Source organism: Mus caroli, chromosome 3, assembly GCF_900094665.2.
Source record: "Mus caroli chromosome 3, CAROLI_EIJ_v1.1, whole genome shotgun sequence".
NCBI classification, from domain to species: domain Eukaryota; kingdom Metazoa; phylum Chordata; class Mammalia; order Rodentia; family Muridae; genus Mus; species Mus caroli.
Window position 1 is genome coordinate 124,257,721 of NC_034572.1, and position 7,236 is coordinate 124,264,956.

A 7,236-nucleotide genomic window follows, 5' to 3' on the forward strand; every position below is an offset into this window, starting at 1 on the left:
CTGGATAGCCTGGTTGGGCCTCAGCACAAGAGGATGTGCCTGGTCCTGCTGGGACTAGATATAGGTGGGGGGTAAGGGGTAGGGGGTGGTATCCAAGCTGAGTTTCTCCTTCTCTGAGGAGAAGAGAAGGGAGTAATGGGGGGGAGGGATTTGTAAAGGCAGGTCTCAGAGGAAAGGAGGGAGGGGCCTGTGATTGGGATATAAAGTGAATGAAAAAAATATATTATTGGGGGAAAAATATATGTTGAAAAATTTGGCATGGAACATAGAGAAGTTTGAATAGTTTGAATCTTTTCATATAATGGGAAATTTAGTGCTTAGGAGCTATGAAGAAGCAGCAACTTGTGCTGTGCCCAAGGATCCTGGTTAGCAAGGAAAGGCAAAGGAATGTAGCAGGAAGCCCAGGGTAGGAGAAGAGCTCTGTACCTCCTGGGGGAATCACTACACAAGCCTTGGAATCTCTGTCCTGCTTTATACTACAGCATAAATGGGGGAATAAAAAGCAAACCTCCTCCTTTCCCAGTAAAAGCTCAGCACTTGGTTGCCAGTCCTCCAGCGATGGTGCATTTTCCCTGCCCTGTGTAGGCCTCCCCTGCCCCACCATCTTTACCAAATACTGCTCAATCTTAGATCTCACCAGGCCCCTCAGACGCCCCATGCATAGGTGCACTAGTGTCTGCTTTCCAGTCAACAGGGTGGACAACTAAGTGTGGTCCTATAATTTTGGCACTCAGGAGACTGAGGCAGGAGGATTGTTATGAGTTAAACAGCAGCCTGGGGTGCACATGGAGTAGCAGGACAGCCAAAGGTACATTGGAAGACCCTGTCTTAACAACAACAAAATAAAAATAAAAAACAAGAGCAAAGACAACATTTGGGATGGCTAGAGGACCTACACGCTCTCTTCTCCTGAGAGGGAAAAAACGTTGGTGTTTAACAATGCTATTAGATATACACAGAGAAAGACAGAAAATGAGTGTTCAGGGTAGGACTTCCCTCCTTACCTAATCCTCCTTTGGAAACTAGAGGATGTGTCTCCTGATACATTCATGATAAAGATTAACTGTCACCCACACAGAAGCACAGACGGTCAAGCCTACATTAGCCAGCATTTCAACTGAGGCTAATAAGGCTACAATCCAACAAGAAGAGTTCCCAGGCCATGGCAGGGCAAGGCAGAGTGGAAAAAGCAAATGAGCTCTGAAGATGTGGTGAGTCTCCACACAAGCAGGCAAGCACCGGAAATCAGACATATTCCTTATGGTGCATGCCTTCCAGTCACTGCGACAACAGCAGAGAGATCAGATGAAAAAGAGTAGCCCTGTTTGGGGGGGGGGGGTGCTCCTTTATTTCCTTAATGAAGAGTTGAGTTTTGAGTTTGGGGTTTTTTTTTTTTTTGGGGGGGGGGGGGATTCCATCTGTTCCTTGGCCCAGTTACCTAGTGGCTGGGAAGCAAAAGGAGAGAGTGATGAAGGGACCTTGTTCCCAAAACAACCTTCAAAGGCATGCCTTGTTGACAATGATGGCCCCACTTCAAGTTCCTACCACTTTGCAGCAGTGCAAGCACTGGTGAGATACACCTTTGTTGTGTGATCACTGGGGAGACACAAACTGTAACACTCTATCATGGCCTCTCCCCACCACCCACCAAAAGAAAGAGAGAGAGAGAGAGAGAGAGAGAAGAAGAAGAAGAAGAAGAAGAAGAAGAAGAAGAAGAAGAAGAAGAAGAAGAAGAAGAAGAAGAAGAAGAAGAAGAAGAAGAAGAANAGAAAGAAAGAAAGAAAGAAAAGAAAGAAAGAAAGAAAGAAAGAAAGGCATGTATGAGACAGATGTAAGTTCTAAGTCCCAGTATAGGACGCCATACTTTATCCGGCTGCATTTATGGGCAGTCACGAATCTGGACAGTCCCTCAGTCCCTCAGAGTCTGTTCATTGCCAAGAGCAGAGTGGTATCTTAATACTGACTCGGGGCCAAGACTCACCTCTTCCTGCTTCTCCTCCCTCCCTAGTTCTCCACCATCAGCATAAATCGCTTGTCATGCTGAGTGAAAACAGCTGACCCCCAGCCCAGAGCTATAATTGCAGGGAAAGTTCCCTCAGGCAGCCAAAACCCTACCTAGAACAACTGACCCATCACAAATGTTTCATAGGTGTTTGTTGTCTGGGTGAGCAAACAAATAAATTCATAAATGAAAGGCGCATTAACCTAAAGATAGCCTGGAAACAATATAAGCAATCTTATACACAGGGCTGCAGAACGGATAATTGCTTGGCATCAACTCGGAAATACTTCAGTAGTTGCTCAATAAAAGACGGTCGACCGGCAGGAGGAGGTACTGAAGCGGATTCATTCCAACCCCCAGGGCCTCGTTTCCAAGATCTCCCTCCTCCTAGAAACGTCTGGAGTTCTTTTGGCCCTGAAACAGAGCCCTCGCGCTGCGATTGACAGCTGAGGCATTGGCACCACCGCACAGTCCCCTCCCCACCCCCTGGCTGAACGAATACCTCTCAGCTAAGTCCCCAAGAGTACACTTCCCAGGTTGATACTGAATTTTCATTGATTGTAATAGAGCTACAGAGAAAAAATGGAAGTCTTTCTCTCCCCAGTTTTGGTGAGAACTTGAAAGTAAAGCCCTTTCTCTTTACCAGCTCCTGCCTTCTGGTTTTCCTTTGGCAAGGCACTGAGCTACAGAATGTGGGTCCTTCAAGTCCCATCGAAATTAACAATCAATCCTCCTCCCCTTGGTAGGAATCCCTATGGCTGTGATGAACGACTGTGACCAAGAGCAAGCTGGAGAGAAAAGGGTTTATTTGACTTATGTTTTCATCGCTCTTTATCACTGAAGAAAGTCAGGACAGGAACTCAAACAGGACAGGAACCTTAGTAGTGATGCAGAGACCATGGAGGGGTGCTGCTAGTTTGCTCCCCATGGCTTTCTCAGCCCGCTTTCTCATAGAACCCAGGACCACCAGCCCAGACAATGGCACCACCCACAACAGGCAGGGCCTCTCTCCATGGATCATGTAGAAATATCCTACATGCTAGCCTACAGCCCTGCCTTATGGAAGCACCTTCTCAATCAATCTCTCAATTGATTCTAGCTTGTGTCAGGTTAAAAACTAGCCAGTACGACTTCTCCCTTGTCAACTTTACACCACAAACACGTTACTGTTAGGCCACGGCCTTTCCTTTCTTGTTCATCCCAAGGTCACACATTAATATCAATACTACATTATAAACATTCTAAGTTTGAAAAGACCCACAGTCTTTAAAAATTCAGTATCTTTAAAATACCCATTCTTTTAAAATCCAAAGCCTTTGAGCTAGAGAGATGGCTCAGTGGTTAAGAGCACTGGCTGCTCTTCCAGAGGTCCTGAGTTCAATTCTCAGCAACCACATGGTGGCTCACAACCATCTGTAACTGTAGTCCCATGAGATCCAATGCTCTCTTTTAATGCACAGATTTACATGCAGATAAAACACCCATAATACATTAAAACACTAATTTTTTAAAACAAATTTTAAATAATTAAGTAATAAAAATTAAAAGTCTTGGGCTGGAGAGATGGCTCAGTGGTTAGGAACACCGTCTGTTTTTCCAGAGGTCCTGAGTTTAATTCCCTGCAACCACATGTTGGCTCACAACCATCTGTAATGAGATCTGATGCCCTCTTCTGGTGTGTCTGAAGACAGCTACAGTGTACTCACATATATAAAATAAATAAATCTTTTTTAAAAAATTAAAAGTCTTTTAAAACACAGTGTCTCTCAACTATGGGTTCCTATCAAAAATAAGCTAAATAGTTTCTAACTTCAAGAGTGAAGACCAGGGGCACAATCACAAATCAAATCAAAACCAAATCCCAAACTGTCAGTAATTCAGAATCCGATGTCTGGGGTCCACTCACCATGATCTCCTGGGCTCCTCCAAAGGGCTTGGGTTGCTTCTCTGGCTCCTCCCTCTGCTGCACACAGAAACTGTCTCCTAAGCTCAGGCCATCTCCACACCACATCTGCTGCCGTCCTTTGTGGTCATCCCATAGTACCGTCATTTAAAAAATGCTGGGATCCCCTGCAGCAACTTAGCTGTACTTTCACCTGTCCTGGGCTTTATTCAGGGACTCCAGCCTTGCCGCACAGGGCCAGCCCTCCACTGCTGTTCATGACGCCTTCGTGCCTTCAAAACCAGAACCACCTGGGTGATTCACTACCCGGTTCAGCTGCCAACAAATGGTACAACCTTGGTCACCTCTGGACCAGAGCTTCTGTTTGCTGACCCCGCTGACTTTTCCAGAAGACCTCACCTTAAGGATTCTGATCTCTTCTTAATCACAGCTGATTCTTCAGTCCCAGCTGACCAGCACCCATTGTCCCAGCAAAGCAAAGGATTTACTTGAGTAATTCTGGTCTCTTGTTAATCACAGCTGATTCTTCAGCCCCAGCTGACCAGACTCCACAGATTGTGAAAAACACAAAAGGCCCAGTAGAGAGTCTTTGCTTCCCCCTGAAACTTACAAGCCAGACTTCCGTCGCCTACACTGCTCTCACGTCCTACAGATCAGCCCAACAATCTCATAACCCTCAATGACTTTTCTAACATTCCAAAGCCTTCCACCGTCCTCCAAAAACCAGCATGCTCAGGTCTGTCACAGTAAGAACCCTCTATCCTGGTACAGATTTCCGTTCTAGTTGGGGTTATCATTGCTGTGCTGAAACATTGTGACCAAAACCCTGGGAAAGAAAGGGTTTATTACACTTCCACTTTGTCATCCATCACTGAAGGAAGTCAGGACAGGAACTCAAACAAGACCAGGAACCTGGAGACAGGCACCGATGCAGAGGCCGTGGAGGAGCGCTGTTTACTGGCTTGCTCCTCATGGTTTGCTCAGCCTGCTTTCTTATAGAACCCAGGACCACCTGCCCAGGGGTGGGCCCTCCTCCATGGATCACTAATTAAGAAAATGCCCTACATGCTTGCCTACATCCAATCTTAAGACATTTTCTCAACCGAGGACCCCTTTTCTCCGATGAGTCTAGCTTGTATCAAGTCGACATAAAACTAGCCAACACATCCCCTGAATCCCTGATGTGAACAGTCTATTTTCTAGATCTTCGACAAAGCCTAAATTTAAAAATCTATATTTGTAAATGTGTGTGTGTGTGTGTTCCCAAATACAACAGAGCCAAGGGCCAAGGTTATGGTAAGGTCCTTTTCTAGTCTTCCTGTTTGATGACCTCTGACCTATTCTTTCTTTCAACAGATACCGGGCTTCTTTCTACTAACTCTGTATCAGTTACATAGTTAGGTGCTAGACATCCAATATAACCAGGGAAGTCAGGGTCTCTGTCCCTTGGGGCCTAACCTGGGGAAATTTGAAAGGTTCATTGCTGGGACAAAATAACTCAGGAAAGAAACCTACCTTCATGAGGGAGGAGACGACTGTTGTGATGATGAGGGGGCAGAGTTGACTTACAGACAGAGCCCTCTCTGACTAGAATTCAGAGAGGTGCTGGGATGTGGGCTAAGGCCTATTTTCATCCCAGCACTGGGTGTGGGGTGGAGGAGTGGACTGAAGGGAAGAGCCCCAGGTTTGCTTGAAGGTCAGCACATGGAAGTTCTGAGGGGGGCAGAGAGCTTCTCCCTCCTGACCTCCAGAATTGAACTGTGCCTTGCCCCAGGGCCTATGGGATGCAATTTGCTGAAGAATTTCCAGGAAATAAATGTAATTACTGCAGTGGGTGAGTGAGGCTCACATTGCTGTCAGAACAGCATTTGCTGTGAAAGTCTCCCGGTGGGGGGGGGGGGGGGGAGGAAGCCAGGCGTGAGTGACTCCATCTTTCTCACCAGAAGAAAGTGAACGGTTACTGGCTGGAATGCAAGAAGCACGGGTTTGGATTTATTGGAGAATCATCGGAATCTCCCCTTCTCCACTTGTTTTTTGTACTAGGCAAAGGAACTCCTTGGCCTCGGATTTCCTATCAGGGTCATTGGGGACATTAAATGCAAAAAAAAACAAAACAAAACAAAACAAAAACCCACAAGTTTTTAGCAGAATCATACTAGAGCATAGGAGGTCAGTAAGTCCTTGCTACTAGTCTCAGATATGCAAAAAAAGGAGCAAAGATCTGTCTCCACCTAAATCGATGAATAGTCATTTGTATGGCTGACACCTTGACAAGATTTCTACTACAGAATTTTAGGATTTCCACTCCGTCATTATTTTCTTTTTTAAGATTGTTTTTATTAAGTGTGTGTGAGTGTGTATGTGTGTGTGTGTGCGCGTGTATACACATATGTGTGCAAGTGCAAGAGGCCAGACGAGAGTGTTGGATCCTTTGGAGCTGCAATTATAAACATTTGTGGACCAGTGAATATGGAGGCCACGCTTCAAACTCCAGTCCTCAGAATAAAGCCATCAATTACTCTGAACTTCTGGGCTGTCTCTCCAGCCCCTTCCAGATTTGTCAACTACAAAGTACTCATTAAAGCTTTCTTCATGGGCTAAGGATGTGGCTCAGATCCTTAGCAGGCATGAATCCTGGGATTCTCTCCCAGCACCTAAAATACAAACAAACATACACACATACCCAAAATAGATAATCAAAACCACCTTTCCTCCCTCAAACGCTGTAATAAGAAGGCCAACTGGGTAAAAGTTCAACAAGCAGGAGTGAGCCCCTGGAAATAAATGTAATTACTGCTTAAGGGCCATGTCAACTGCAAAAAGAAAATAAAGAATCCTTTTTGTACCTAAGCCCTGTTCTGATATGCTGGGATGGGAGGGGAGGGGGCTAAAGAATAGATCATGAGTAGTTTTGATACAGCTGTATAGATGTCCTTCATCCAGATGAAGGAGTCTGAGCTCGATGAGCATTGTGAGATGTGAGATTAAATATCACGGGAGTCTTGTCAGGTACTAGTGGGGCAAAGTTCCCATGACCCCATATTTTCAATTTGAGTTCATTGATTTGTTCTTTTCCAGATACGAGTTTCATGATTAATGGGTATTTGTCGTATCTTTAAACTTGATGCTAGTTTGAAAGTGGTGTGTGTGTGTGTTGGTGTGTGTATGTTGGTGTGTGTTTGTTGGTGTGTGTGTTGGTGTGTATGTTACAGGAAGTTCACATTTTATAGTTTATTTTAAAATAAATTTCTAATAGAGGGTGAGCTTTATTACATATACTTTTCCAAGTCTGGAGGTTTAAACACATTCTCTCTCTCCTCTCTCTCTCCTC

General features: G+C 45.1%; 1 long non-coding RNA gene across 1 annotated transcript in view; it reads right to left on the reverse strand.

The window, feature by feature from the left end:
• LOC115030590 overlaps positions 1–4,217 on the reverse strand; it is a 126,078-nt gene extending 121,861 nt beyond the window's left edge. The window contains exon 1 of the long non-coding RNA XR_003836171.1: positions 3,909–4,217. This is a non-coding gene — a long non-coding RNA (uncharacterized LOC115030590). The remainder of the gene's footprint in view (positions 1–3,908) is intronic.
• Positions 4,218–7,236: the final 3,019 nt, after the last annotated feature.